The sequence below is a fragment of the Dermacentor albipictus genome, chromosome 1 (assembly GCF_038994185.2).
Source record: "Dermacentor albipictus isolate Rhodes 1998 colony chromosome 1, USDA_Dalb.pri_finalv2, whole genome shotgun sequence".
Lineage (NCBI taxonomy): Eukaryota > Metazoa > Arthropoda > Arachnida > Ixodida > Ixodidae > Dermacentor > Dermacentor albipictus.
The window spans coordinates 515,245,413-515,260,779 of NC_091821.1; the positions used below are offsets into that span (position 1 = coordinate 515,245,413).

The window sequence follows — 15,367 nt, forward strand, 5'->3', positions numbered from 1 at the left end:
TGTGTGTAGGTGACTGTTCGCTGCGCAGGTACATGAACATTGAAGCGATGATCGATACGTGCGGAGACATAAGATGCTGGTGTAATGTACCGGGACTTGAGCTCATGGTTATGATAGTAAATTTTATGAAAGAGCGAAAGACGAGATAATTTTCTTCGGGAAGAGAGAAGGGGAACGCCAAGAGCTAGTTTCATGTCGGTAACGCTAGAAGTACGGTGATTATTGTTAAGAATGAAACGGACCGATCGATTTTGGACACTTTCAAGGATATTTATTAGAGTAGCATGCCCAGGGTCCCATATCGAGCATGCGTATTCGAGGTTAGGCCTGACATAAGTGACATAGAGTTGTTGTTTTAGTTTCGGTGGAGCTAAAGAAAAGTTACGTCTGAGATAGCCTAGCATGCGGTTGGCTTTCGACGTGATGTATTCGATGTGTCTTTTCCATGAAAGATTGTTAGCAATATACACACCGAGATATTTGTATAAAAGTACTGGGTCAAGGGGAGTATCTTCAAGTATTTAGGTGGGGCAGGCTGACTAGTTACGGGAAATTCTCATTGTTTTGCATTTAGAAGTGTTTAGTTCCATTAGCCAAAGCTCGCACCATGCTGCAGTGTTACTGAGATCATCCTGGAGTGTTAAAGTATCGTTAGTGCTTTCAATTTTGCGGTATATGACACAGTCGTCAGCAAATAGACAAATGGAACTTGCAATTTGGTTAGGAAGATCATTGATATAAATTAAGAAAAGTAAGGGTGCCAAAACAGAGCCTTGAGGTACCCCTGAACCGACCGGAACTTCAGGAGAATCAATATCATTAATGCTTACATATAGTGTGCGGTTAGAAAGAAACTCTCGAATCAAGTTGAAGACCAGGGGATCGATATTTAGCTGGCCGAGTTTTAGTAGGAGTAAGTGGTGGTTAACTCTCTCGAAGGCTTTTGCAAAATCTAAAAATATACAGTCTACTATAAAGCCAGCGTCTAGGAAAGTATGGAGATCGCTACAAAATGTTAATAACTGCGTTTCGCATGAGAAGGACTTACGGAACCCATGTTGACTGTTACCAAAAAACTGGTTTGATTCCAAAAAGTTGACAAGATGAGAGAAAATTACATGTTCAAATATTTTACACAGTACAGATGTCAAGGAAATAGGTCTGTAGTTGTATGGGTTATGCGTGTCGCCTGACTTGTGAAGTGCAATCACCTTTCCTTTTTTCCTGTCTCTGGGCAAGGAGCTATTGCTCAGAGATTTCGTAAAAATCAAGTTTAATATAATGGAACTATATTCAGCAGTACGTTGCAAGAATTTGGACGTAATGCTATCAATACCGCACGAAGAGGATCTTTTTAGTTTGTTAATAATAGAGCAGATACCAGAGGAGTCGAGTAAAATCGGTTCCATTGGAAAGAAACTAGGTGCTATGAATGGTGGAGAGCTGCCAGAGTGAGTGGGGCAAAATGAATGGGTGAAAGCGATGTTCAGTGTAGACGCGCAATAACGGCTTGGGATTATCTCACCTAATTCATTAGTAAGGGTTATACCTTGACTATCGCGGTTTTTCACGACGTTCCAAAAGCGTCTCGGATTCGTTCTGAGTAATGATGGAAGCGTGGTGTTATAGAAATTAAATTTAGTTTCTTTTAAAGCATTGGATTAGAGTTTTGCTGCGACGGCATAAGCGGACCACTTGTCAGTAGTTGACGATTGTTTTGCAGCACGGAAAAGTCTGCCTTTTTTGTTAGATAGTCGGTTAAGGTGTCTGGTGTACCACGGTGCGTTAGATGATTGATAAACCTTTCTTAAGAGAATGTATTTGTTTGTTAGATGCATTGCTTTACATTTAAATGATGCCCACAATTCTTCGACTGATGCGTCAGTGTAAGATATACAAAAACTGTCGAGGCGTCAAAGATAGCTTTATTATAATCTCTGATAAGTTTAAAGCGCTTGTTCCTTTTAGCAGTTGGTACAGAGACAGAAAAATGTATCACGTCGTGATCACTGAGCCCTGGCAGGTGAGTTATTGTTGATACAATTTCAGGTGATGACGTTAGTATCAAATCTAGTAAGGATGATGTCGTAGAAAAAACACGTGTAGGAAGGCGGACTATATGCGATAAGCTGAAATCCAAGCATGTGGCTAGGAAGCTACTAGTTTCGGGCGGAAGCAGGTTCTGCAAGCGGACATAAATGAGACCATTGGATTGATGGAAAACTAAAATCACCTAGAAGAAAAACTGGTATACCGGGAAATCTGGCTGAAATCAGGCTTAGACAATCATGAATTGCTTCGCAAAAAGAGCTGTTGGAGTTAGGCGGGCGGTAACAAATTCCCAAAACCATTTTTCTAAAAGCAATGGTTATACAACAACACACTATTTCTAAATTACATGGAATGTTCAAAAGAGTGCATTCAAGACATTCTTTCACGGCAGTGAGGACACCGCCACCCGTTCTCTCAGCGCGGTCACGACGATATACGGTGAATCTTTTCTCGCACTGAAAAAGTTCACGGGTTGAAATTTTGTCAGATAGCCAAGTTTCAGTGAGCAATATTATATCAGCATCTGTTTCATTAATTAAGGCGCTTAGATTGTCTCTTTTCGGGATAAGACTGCGAATATTTGTAGAAAGCACGGAAAGCACTGACGGGGTACCACCACCCCTCGCACTGTCCTAGCTAGCGGCAGAGTAGGCACGGCCTGAGCGGGTCGCCCTCGGGGAAAGGGCATCGGTACTTGGCGAAGTGGTGTCGGAGTGAAAGGATGGTGTCTCGCAGACGGAATTCTCGGAAGCATCATACATGTTTAAAAGTTAACGCTGGGCGAAAGATGCGCATGCATGATTTGGAATTACGCAAATGTAATCGCTTATTCTACCTGTTTTGTATGACCTCGCGGAACCTTACATAATTAGATTACATGAGCGACATGAATTGTGTATTCATTTGTGGAAACCACGCGGGCACGAGCGATTGCAGTGGAACCTTCGACGAGCGGTGCATAAAAGGCGACGCGCTTGACCCGCTGATGACATTTCGACGATCTAGGACTGCGTTAGTGGCAATCGTTGTCGTTCGAGTGTCACTGAGTTTTGTGGCCACAGGCTCTTCTAATAAGCTCGTTTCGTCATTCCCAATTTTGCTATTGTGTCCTTCAACATTAGTACCATGCGACAGACTCTCGCGCCATATGCGCGGACTTCGCGGTGGCACGGCCTGATGGCGCAGCGTGTCCAGCGAGATTAAGGAAGTACGAGAATGACAGCACATCCGAATGAGTCAAGCAGGCTCGCCCACGGTCCCCACCGCAAATCATCGCCGAAGCGCGAGGGCTGCCCGACTGCACGGCACTCCCGTTTCAGCGCTGGTACTGCAATGAGTCGCCGCAGTGCTAATCGGATTACGTCGTCCTGTGGTGGCTGCTGCAAAAATTTTGGGGGCATTGCACGAGTGGCGAACGCAATCTTCTGTCTGGTAAGCGAGAATCGCATCTGGTCAAACACACAATCTCTTGTCGGGCTTACTGCTTTCACCTTTCAGCCGCTCAGTAACGACTCTGAAACGCCAGATAAGCATCGTGCCTGGTGCTTTTGTGTGATCTGTTTAAGCATCAGGAGCCAGGTACAATGTACTTTTGGTGCTTTCAGTACCTATACTAAGTTTGTCGAGGATTTGTAGACCACCGTAATGCTGAAACTTCACATCGTGATACCATATGAAAACATTTCCGAGAAACCGCATCTCAGAAAATTCAAATTGTCAAGCCTCGCACGCTGATGTCGATGTTTCACACACAGAAATATCAATATCTCACGCATACGTGTTCACAGAGAAATATTAACTCGAGATCAAAAAGCTAGTGTTTCCAACTGTCAGGCAGCTCATGTGGCAATGTCAGGCCTCGTCTGTGGGTGTAATACGCCTGTCACATCGGGCGTTTTAATCTCAGGCGAATCGAATGACATTCGCTGCAACGAATGCCATTTGCCCGCAGTGGTGTTACACTCGAAAAATAATGTCGTTTGGTGGCGATATCAATGGCGATCATTCCAAAGAACCTTGGTGACTAAAGTAGAACAAGGTAGGCACAAGTGTTTGCGAAAACAATTCATTTATTTAAAAATCTTTTTGGGGCGTCGCTTCACTGAAATAAAAACTTAATAACGCGCATCAAGAAAGTTATATTCCAGACTGTGTATTCGCTGTAAGTCTTGACAAGGCACAGCCAGCTTAGTAGCTGGTAAATTGAAAACAAACAATATGGTTGACATCGCGATGCTGGATAAGGATGCTAAGTTGCAGAAGGAGATGCGCTTAGTTACTGCGTATTTTGCATTACGAGCAAAGCGTGATAATCGGAGAAAACCATTACACCTTCAAGTAGACCCACAAGCCAGGCACAGTGATGAAATTGAGCAGCGCATTCTAGCAAACTCGCTCACTGTTTCCGCTGTGATGGCTGCTGCTTCCATTATTAACCGAGTGCATAGGACTTTTCAAATGAAGGAGCATTGGTTTGAAGACGCTGCGCCAAACCTTAGAGAAAATGATTTCAACCAAGCATTCCGTGTGTGCCATCTACCCTCATAGAGTTGGTGGAATCCTGCAGATATATTTTGGTTCGCCAAACCGCACGATTGAGAAAGCCGATCTCTGTGGAGAAGCGAGTGGCGGTGGGACTATACAGAATGTGTTCCATTGGAGAGGACAAAACCACCACACAGCTGTTTTGAAACCAGTCTGTCAACTGTAAGACTGTTCTGCAGAGAATTCTACAAGGCCGTAATTGATGAAAGGAAAAGCACACGAGGGAGTTCTTTGCTCTAAGTGCCTTTCCTCAGGGTATTGGCGCTCTTGACTGCTGTAACTAGAGCTATTCTTTATGGATCTTGGAGCGAGCCAGATTTGGGCTTCTGTTTTCCACGTTCCGCTACGTTGCCATTCGCAAAGCGCAGTCACGTCGAGCTCCGTATTGCTACAGAAAAGCCACCCTAGCAGTGGCAACATGGCAGCGCCCATACAGCGCCGACCACCCGCCTCGATCCGAATTCGTGTTTGGCTCTCCACCCTGTCAGCAAACAACAAGCGGAAAAATCCGTCATCGCTATATTTCATGTCAAGTTGAGGTCGAATCATCAGGTGCGTTTTGTCGTACTTTTTGAGATCGGCTGTTTTCACGCTGCTGGGACTGCAGACATGGCACCAAGCACGAAAATTGGTTTGATCTCTAGTTAGGAGATGATGCCACATCATTAGCACTGGTGATGTGCTAAAGATGCGGTAAGCTATACAAGTCTAATTGTTCACTGCATCATTAACTTACTACCCCGCTGTAGCAAGGTACATGATGACACTAGCGAGCAAATGCCAAGTAAACGCCAAATACACGCCGAGCAGACGCTGTGGCACGGGTGAAACTTGTAAGGGCATTCACCCGTACTACTGCCTAAGGAGGCTGCAAGGTAACTGCAGGGAAAGCTTAAAGGAGAAGCGAAGCCCTGCTATCGCATGCATTGAACGCAGCTGATGGTTACTGCGGCAAAACATTTTTGTTTTTGCGTGAATCCACCATGCATGACGCATGTAACATGATGGCAAGTAGACGCTGAGCCTACGACCTGGTGCGGATGAGCACATGTAGAGGGGCACTCGGCATTCCCATTGACTCAGAATTGCGGTAAATTCCGCAGTGCTGCAAGCAGCTTGTGAGATGGATCCGCCTGTAATACATATTTGGTATGGAGGGTGTTGCGTGTGCTGAGGTATGCGTGGCCGGCAGGAGGTCTTGATCCCACTTCACGCAGAGTCAGAGGGGAGGAGAACTTTCTCAGCGACGAGTTCTTTATACAATGTTTACATGTTGTCGTGGTTATCAGGAGGGAATAACAGAGCAGCTTCAAACTTCCTAAATAACTCCTCAGTCCCCAGACAGTCCGTAAGGACGAAACAAGTTCGAGGGAGAGAGGATTTAGGCAGCCTCCGTGGTCCTGACGCCACCCTCGGTGGCCGGCGCTTTCTGGAACCGTGATGCGGCGTCAGGCCACTCTGATGGTCAGTCGGAATGGTGTGCCGGGCAAGTTTTATGGCCCGGCATAGGCCAAAGCGAACCAACTGCAAGGCACGAGGTCGAAACACAGCCCTCCTTTGGAAACCGTCGCAAACACAGCGGGAGTCGTCGTGGTGCGGGTGCCGCTGGACGCGGGGGAGTATAGTTGTATAGTAGTACCAGTACTATACTACAACTAATAATAATAATGTTTACAATAAAATGGGTCACAAATGAAGGTTTTTTTCAGTGTGCCATTTGTACTTATTTTTTTTTCGTTCGCGCAAGCATGAAACCCTCAAATAAACACACCCGGAAGCAACGTACTAAGAATATTCGGCTGAGGGTGTTGCTGAGATTTATGTCAAGTTAGGTTCGTAGTGAGTCGAGCAGTAGAAGTTGTGTTTAATATTCCTTGCGGGCATAGTACTGTGGACGTTGTTAGGGTATCTCATAAAAAGCGAGGGCATTCTGATCTTTCCGGGACATCCACAGGATTTTTGTGTTGTCTGGGCTGGCATATTTGTCCAAAGTTTCTTGAAGGAGAAAGTAAGATCTTGCTTGGCGCAATATATTGATTTCGAAATTTTGCGTACTCGAAGACGCAAAATACGCATTGCACTTATCATCGTGCTGGTGTCGTTGCATGCACTCTCATGTAGCAGACAGCTTTCGTGTATGGGCGACGCTTGAAGAAACTGATTAAGCTCCAAATAAAATGGCCACGTTATCTGGCCACAGCCAGTCTCGTTTGAAACATAAATAAAGCACAGTTGCATTTCAACTGCATTTTTTGGTTATCAGGCTCATATGTTTGTGCCATAGATTCACAGAACAGACAGCAGAAAACACACCCGAATAAATGCAAGCAGTATAATACAGGAATAGCCCACGTAAATTTGCATTCTGAAAGTCAAAGTAGCTAAAATCTGTCGTTAGCTGAAACCAGCTGTTCCCTGACGCGCACTGAAATGCTCACTTACGTATATTTTCTTTTTTTCTGTTCTGCTACTCGGAAATGAAGTCATCGCAGCATGAACAGTCACGCATGACACCTTCCATCCCGAATGCATTTCTCAGTACGGCCCCTGGGACTGGTGTGTGCCTATGTCATCTGGCAGAGGGACAGAAATAACATTTTGCGACAGCCTGCCGTACTGCATTTTTCTCTTTAAAAGAAAAAAGTGCATTAAAACACGCAGGCTTAATTATTTCCTTACGTTTGAAGAAATAGTGACCCGCAAAGTGGAAATAAGTAATTAAAAAAGGAAGAAGGAGACACTCAAATCGTCGTAGCAATTGCTACAAAGGAAACCCGTATGCCGGTTCATCGAAAGAAAAGCCTCGCAGTTGAAGAAAAATGCGTCCTTATCCCGGACCAGGTCGAATTTTTCAGTGATGGGGCGGATGTATCATTTTCCCTTATTACTTTCTTTACGAGTACGTTTTTCAATTTACAAACGATGGATCTCTTGTTTTTACTTTGTTTCTCTGGTTAAGAGAATACGTTCGCTCCGAGTGCGAAGCCGAGTGAGCTTCTCGAACTCATTCCATTGCGGAAGTAGTTCCCTTCTAATGACCCGCAATATCACTCTGTGGCACCCGAATAGTGTCATTCGATGCCATTCATTCCGAATGACATTAAAACACCCAGCCTCATAGGGTATAAATTCTTCTTGACCGTGTGGGGACATGTCAGAAATTCATGCTCAGATAACGAACAAGAAGAACGGGAACCGAGGAGTCCGATTTTTTATTAATCATATCACAAGACGCCAACAAACAAGGACACGAAGGACAACACGGGAGGAATTACTTGTACCAACTAATTGAATCCACCGCTCTATAATTAGGATAGCAATTATATGGAGGCTTCATGCGCATTTTTGACGTCGCCGTGAGGTTCTGTGTCCAAGGGCGATAAAACAGTCGGCGCGCGCCGTATGCTGTATGTGCGAGTGAAAGCTTGCGAGGCTGAGCCGGCGATGGCAGCGCAAGCTTTAAGAGAGGATCGCGGGGAGAAGCGCGCCGTCTTCCTTCGTGGAATGGTAGGGAGAGTAGGGAGGGGGGCACGGACAACTTTGGGCGGGCCGGGCCGCTGCATCTTGAAAGCCATGCGCGACGGGGACAGAGTCCGTGGCGCGCTATGTTTTCGCGGCTTGCTTGATGTTGATGCAAGACGTAGCACGACTGTCGATCCGCCCTCAGCTGCTGCCGCGCTTCCTCACTCGACCGTTTTGACGGCGACTTGATGCGGTCATAGAGCGGGATGTTTGCTTGTGCGAGGGTGAGACCGTGCTTGTTTACTTAGTTTGTGTGCCTACGTTTACAAGTTCATTCGGGCGGTAAAACTGCTATCCTTACTTCTTGTATCTGTCCGTTAATTTGCTATCGCAATCTATGCTTCGCCTTTCGGGTGCAACTGCGGCTTCTTTTGTTCGAAACTAATGAAATTCTGGGGCATAGCTCAATATCTACAAGAATCGCAGGTTGCAACATCATATCCTAGCTTTCGACTTCTAAAATGACGCTTAGCTGTTAAATTGATATACTTCTACCATTTTGCTAAACTTCAGCTGTGTAACAATAAGCGTCGTATCTAACTTCAAAAATATTGTGTAAGAACTCACATAAATCATGTAATCGTTCACAGGGGCACATTAAAGTTTCGGAATTACCTGTCGCACACTGAAAGGACACTTCTGGACGCCACTTATTCTACTATGTTTACACGCTGCTATGTACTCATATGATAAGCAGCCACACAGCTAGGGGGCAAACGTTGATGAATGTCCTTAAACATTTATAGCTCTATTATGATGGAAAGTAATTTTACAAGTATTTAAAACTAATTACGTTTGTTCACACACACGGAGAGAGAGAGAGAAAGAGAAAAGAATAGGAAGGCAGAACGGCGTTCGTGTCGTCCACTTCTCTTGTGTCCGTGTCTGCATGCCTTACCCCTTGTTTGCAATATAAAGGCAAGCACGTCAACAGTCAACCTAATCAGAGTCCACTATGGCGAAAACAGAGAAAGAAGACGAAGAAAGACCGATATGGGTACGCAGACTTGGAGGTGTACACCGAATATGCAAACCGTCACAGAGGTTTCTCGACCTAAGAGAGGACACAGCGCTCTTGTCGCTTTCTTTGCTAGCAAAGCACGCGGCTTACATCTGCGTTGAGCCCATTTAGTTAAATGCTGTTCTGAAAGCAATGTCTTGTAACAAAACACAAGAGTTGGAGTCGTTTCACACGTACGAGAGTCTCACACAGGCGCGTCACCCATTTCAATGACGAACAAGAAAGCATTCGTCCTGCCCCAGCCCGAGACTGCGCAGGAATGCCGCATGGAATCGGGAATTCATGAAGGCAGCTGTACGTCTAAATATGCAGAAATGCTTGGCAGTGGGGTTCATGATTTTAGCGTATAGTATCCTTGAAGCATCTGTATTTAAAGCCATGCTTGCATCGCATATTCACCCGCCTTGCTGTTGCTTGCTGCTGTCTTGGGCTGAACCGGACATCGTGTGCAAACCGCCACGAGATCTAGTCAGGTGGCACAGCGCGGCAGGAGCTATACGCAAGGGAGGATCCCCAATACTAACACGCCCTCTTGGCCATGTCCTCGTCACCTTTTCATTCTACTGTGACCAATCGATTTTTGCCGTGCTGTCGCCACCGCTTTGCCGCATTGGTCGTCATTGCGTCATCACGGCGTCGTTGTCATGCTTTCACCGCCATTGTTCACTCGTCGGCACACAGTGATAAGTAACGTTGGATTCGCCGCTGCAACTGCCCTTGGCCAAGTTCCGCCGACCGTTCGCGCATCCCACGACATCACATGGACGTGGCATTCTCGCTGCTTGTTCCAAATGCAAGTTTCGCGAGCCAGCGGGACCACCGCAGCACGACGCGATAAAGAAACAACTGAAACTCCAGAGCGCGCGCGGTCGAGCGCGCAGAGTCGAGCGAAAACGAAACCTTTCAATCGCCCATACTACTCAAGGGTAACGTCAAAATGTTTTTTTTTTTCTTAGAATCGAATAGAAGCAGACAGGTAGCATTTTCTTCCGTCTTGTAATCTAATGAAATGATCTTTTTGACTCGAATAGTTCAGTACTAGTGACATAAATTATGATGAGGAGTGCTTTCGTCATTGGGCTAGTACCGGAATATTGCGGGGGGGGGTGTCTCAAATCGCGTCGTGCATTCGCATCAATTTCTCGGTTACTAAAGCTCTGTTCGGGATTATGTTGACGCTTTAGACGTTCTAGACCATTGCTTTATCACTTTAACTTGACTTTATGGTAACCTTTAGTGTCACTTTAAGAGTATGTTCGCGGCGTCCATACGTTTGCGCTTAAACCGTGTTGACCGAGCTAAACGTCACTGTAACATTTTTGCTAGATTATTGAGAAATTTGAAGAACGACTGCCTTTATAAGGAAACGAGGTAAAATTGCATCGCCCAAGAGATCACTGACCTAGGTACGCCCATATTTGTTATGTATGTGAGCCACTTATTGCTGTTCACACGCATATTTATATTGCTTCTAGGTAAAGTATTACTAAATCAGATCTTTGAAGTTCCGCGACTCCTTCTCATTTATTCGTTGTGAACATCTTACAGATAACCCATTCTGGTTTCCCGTGGTGGCACCCTTTCCAACGCCAGTGACGTCTACGTTGGAAGTCCAATTGGGTGATTTGAGGTGAGGAAAATCTTCCATGCTGTCTGATACCCCTGTGACACGAGCAAACTTAGTGTCATTTTGAGCAAGTGCACCTACTGCGAGTGTCATTTCGCAAGTGTCACAGGGGAACGCTTACAATAAGAAGACGCCCTGCATAACGCAATAGCCGGCAAGTGTGTTCGGTGCACTGACTTCGCTCCATCCGAGAGTATAGGTAGCGATACATAAAAGACACCTAAACTAATATTGGAATTATAATCGGTAGTAATGGTAAAGCACCATTTTCGCGATTGAAAATGGCATAAGCTAATAAAATGTGGCATGCCCGCGCAGTTTTTTGTGCCTGCGTTAGTCCAGCGCGTGTGCTTGCTCGTGTTTTGTTGGTTTCTGCTCTGCCCAAAATTGGATAGACTCTCCCGCTTTTCAATGCACCTGCGCTTTTACAAGTCAGATGGACGGAAGTAGAGCACCATGCATGAAACAGTCGGACGAGGAGATGCGGTGCCGCTGTTCACCGTCCATGGCGATTCGTCGCCGTTGTACAAAGGCTGTGGAGCCACGCTACAAATCGCGTTCATGGCGCGCGCGCAAACGTGGAACGCTGCGCTTGCTCAGCTGCCGATAAACGTCGGCAACATGTTGCACTCCTATAGCACGTGAAGGCGAAAGCCTGCTGCACATTCGGTAATGCACTGAGGTACACGATCGGAGGGGCCAGATTTCCTGCTAGACATAACGAGCCGCAGCGTGGAGTAAGCGTGTGGCAAGCCGTTGTCTGCGAGCTTCGGCCTCTGCGTTGCCGTCTCGCATCGCCGCGTTGCTGCTTCGGCAGTTTCGCTTCTTCGTGGTCGACGCTTCGCTGTGGCTTTGCGCGTTTGTATAACGGGGCCAGAAACTCGCGCCAACGACATTTGTCTTCGACTCTGCGTTGCACCCTCTCAGCAGGGAAAAGCAGCACTCGCGGTCGAATGCCCTGCACCCGCCACTTCGCACGATGCACCTAGTTTCTTGCTTCACGAACATCTTCGGCCGTAGCATCCTTCCTGGGAAGGTACGCACTGCTTTATTGATGGTTCGCATGCTTGTTTTGAGCTTTTTCTTTATTGAAACGTATGGCGTTCTCTGTGTTGTGTAGGTGATTTTAATGAATGTATGCACTCATCGCTTCACTTTGTTGAGCCCTTGAAGCCTCTGCCCTAAAGCGGTATGAACCATTCTATTTTTTGCTAGCTAAAGGGAGGAGGTGGAAAAGAAGAAAGGAAAGGCAGGTATGTCCACCAGACGCAGTTCCAGTTTGCCACCCTACACGGGGGAAGGCGTTTAAGGAATGGAAGCGAGGACAGGGAAGGAAGAAGGTACTATCAGTGTGATCATGCGCGGTTGTCCAGTACTTCCTGCCTACAATCGGTCACTGAGTCCAGCCGATTTCATAAATCGTAGCAATGCCCGCGTTTCTCTCTAAGCCTGCGACGCGTAGGGCCATGGTTAGAGAATCTTAGTCTCTGAAAATTTTGTCTTGTCTAATCGGTTCAACACACTACGAAGAACGTCGCATTGGATGTCATAAAGATCACAAAACACAACACGTGCTCGGTCGTCTCTTCACAGCTGTACGAGTCACGGATCGGGGCGTCAGACTTTCCAAAAAGGAATGAGTAGACTTTCGTAAAAGCCACCCCTAACCAGAGACGGCACAGTAAAGTTGCATCACAGCGGGAGAAGTTCGATGGAATTTGAAGCTTCAATGTAGGATCCAGGAGACGGCAGTTGGAGAAAATCGAAGTGTTCCACGAAGCATGCGCCGTTGCTTACGGGGCATGACCCATTGCATCTTTACTTGCTTACAGGGGTACGAGTCATTGCTGGGGATATTTTTTTGTGCCACTCCACTAGAGGCCTGTTTTTTAGGTATAAGCCATTGCAACGAGCCACCTTAGGCTTTCGTCTTCATAAATCGAGCGTAGTGTGATGGTTCTCGCTTCTTTGTCGTTAACCAAGCTGACGGCGCGTGCCTGCATGGTGTCTTTGGGAGAGGCGCTCGTGAACGCGCACAACTGGAGCCTGTGTTGTCTGAGCAAAGCGAGCGTAGCCTCGCAGTGGCACGTAAGCGACAAATGCCATAACATACTCCAAGTGCTCGCTATCCTTTCTTGTGGCAGCTGCAATGGAGTGCGCCATTTTCCTCTTCTCGCCTTGGATGCAATGTTCTCGTCTTGGCTCACGGTAATCGATCATGTTATTCCAGTTGCAATTGATTACTTCATTTCCGCTAAGCTTTTTTTTCTAAATGCTGTTCTAAATGCGTAAGCATTTTTATGCCTACCCAACGAGAAATTTGTCCGCCACGTAGGGCAATGAATGACTCATACACCCGTATGCATGCAAAACATGCAATAGCTCATACCCACGTAAGGCAGAGGATACAAGCGCTCAGCAAAGTGAAGCGAACAGTACATACATTCATTGAAATCACCCATACAACACACAGAACAGTATGCGTTTCAATTAAGAACAAGCTCAAAACAAGTCATGTCACCATAAGGTCCGAGCTAGTTTGTCCTCCCAGGTGAAACGTCTCCGTAATGCAGGTTTTCCGCAAGTCCTACTCGAAGCCAAAGCTTAGTTGTGGCTGAAGCCCATGTACCACCATACCACCGACACTGAGGTTGAGTCAGCAAAAAAGAGAGAGGCAAACTTTGAGGCAATTCCATATCTCCATAAGTTCGCGCATAGGATGAAGAGAGTGGCCGGAATATTTGATGTTGATGTGATTTTTTTTTTCAGCGCCCTGCAAGTTGTCGCGTTTCTGTGGTTTTTCTAGCGTAGATAAACGCAAGAATGATAGATGTGGCATAAAACACAGACGCACGTATGTACCCTGTAGAACAGAGGTGGTGTACGAGTTTCCGCTGACCTTTGGAATGTTCTATTTGGGCAAACATGAATACGAGGTCTGTTAGAAAAGTACTCGACCGTATCTTTTTTTTAGAACACCTGATGGATATGAAACAAGCGCGCTTGCATCAGCCCACGTTGAACCTTCGTGCGCATGCGCGAATTTATTCCCGCCTGCTGGTGGCGTCAGTCGCTGGGACGCAGCGTTTGAGTGAGGTGGTGCGCAGTGCTCTCGTCGGTTTTTTATTGCAAGGAAATTGGCGGAAGCGACTGGAGCAGGGCTACTGCATCAAATTTTGCCAGAAACTGGGCGACAGCCAAGTGGAAACCATTGGGAATATTCAGACGGCTTTCAGTGACGACTTCATGAGCAGCACACCGATTCAGGAGTGGTGCAATCGGTTTAAAGACGACCGCACATCGCTGGAGAGCGATCCACGTTCCGGTCGGCCATCAACATGCCGAATTCACCAGGCCATTGCCGAATGCTTTGGTGATGCGGGACCGTCGTGTGACTATCCGATAAAGTGTGGAAGAGATGGGCATCAGCACTTTTTCTGCACATTCCATTATGACAGAAGATTTGGCCATGAAGAGAGTAGCAGCAAAATTAGTGCTGAAGCTGCTCACGGTGGAGCAAAAGCAACTTCGTGTTGAAGTCTCACAGGACATGCAGGATTTTACAAACAGTGAGTCCGACTCCATGAACAACATAATAACTGGTGACAAGCCTTGGGTGTATCGGTACGACCCGGAAACCAAATCCCAGTCGTTAAAGTGGAAGCATTCCACGTCAGCAAGACCAAAGACCGCAGAGTGCGCAGCAACATCAAAGTGATGCTCAGTGCTTTCTTTGACTCCCGCGGTGTGGTACACCACGAGTACGCAGCACAGCGTCGAAGAATCACCAAACTACAGGGATGTCCTCCGTCGCCTACGTGATGCTGTGCGGCGCAAGAGACCGGAGTTGTGGTCAACAAGAAATTGGCGCATCCATCAGGACAATGCTCCTGCGCATTCCTCACACTTCATTCAGACCTTTTTTGGCGAAAAACCAGACTCCTGTAGTTCAACAGGCTCCTTACTCTCCTAATATGGGCCCCCGCTACTACTGGCTGTTTCCTAAAGTCAAGAGGCTTTGAAAGGAGCGCCATTTCAGACAAGATAGGACATTATGGCTGTGACGACAGCTGAGCTAAACTCCATTGCGAAGGAGGCCTTCTCAGAATGCTTCCGACAATGGCAGCACCGCTAGGAGAAGTGTGCGGAGTTCCAAGGAGATTACTTTGAGGGTGATTAGGTTTCCAACGCTCTAGGTATGCCAGTTTCTTTTCTTTGGCCAAAGGTCAAATACTTTTCGAACAGACCTCGTATGTATTAACAACCGTTTAATGGAGCGCTCTGAGTCATTAGAAGATGGCAACTGAAAGCATCCGCCAGTTCATTGTAGGTCTTGCGTGAAGAACTGCAAGCCGAGTTTTGACAAAACGAAGGTGTTAGGGCCAGCAAAGAACCAAAGGGCAGCTGAAGCTTCCTTGATAGCAAGGCATGGCTCAGATAGGTGCGTCAGCGAACCGTCAGTGGAATCTTTTCAAAGAATAGCTTGATGTTGTGGTCCAGATAAGGGCTTGGCGAGGGAGTGTTGCATGGTTACGCTGTTATGAGCTGGCTTGGGCATGCGCATGCTTCGAAGAGGTAGCATTGTGTGATTTCAATAAACC

At 46.6% G+C, this 15,367-nt stretch overlaps 1 protein-coding gene across 4 annotated transcripts in view; it reads left to right on the forward strand.

Annotated features, from left to right (window-relative positions):
* LOC135905979 (dual oxidase maturation factor 1-like) overlaps positions 1-15,367 on the forward strand; it is a 248,988-nt gene that overhangs the window by 99,678 nt on the left and 133,943 nt on the right. For all 4 annotated transcript variants that reach the window (XM_065437131.2, XM_065437128.2, XM_065437127.2 and 1 more), the window contains one exon: positions 10,688-10,769. The gene's annotated coding sequence lies outside the window, so the exon portion shown is untranslated. The remainder of the gene's footprint in view (positions 1-10,687; positions 10,770-15,367) is intronic.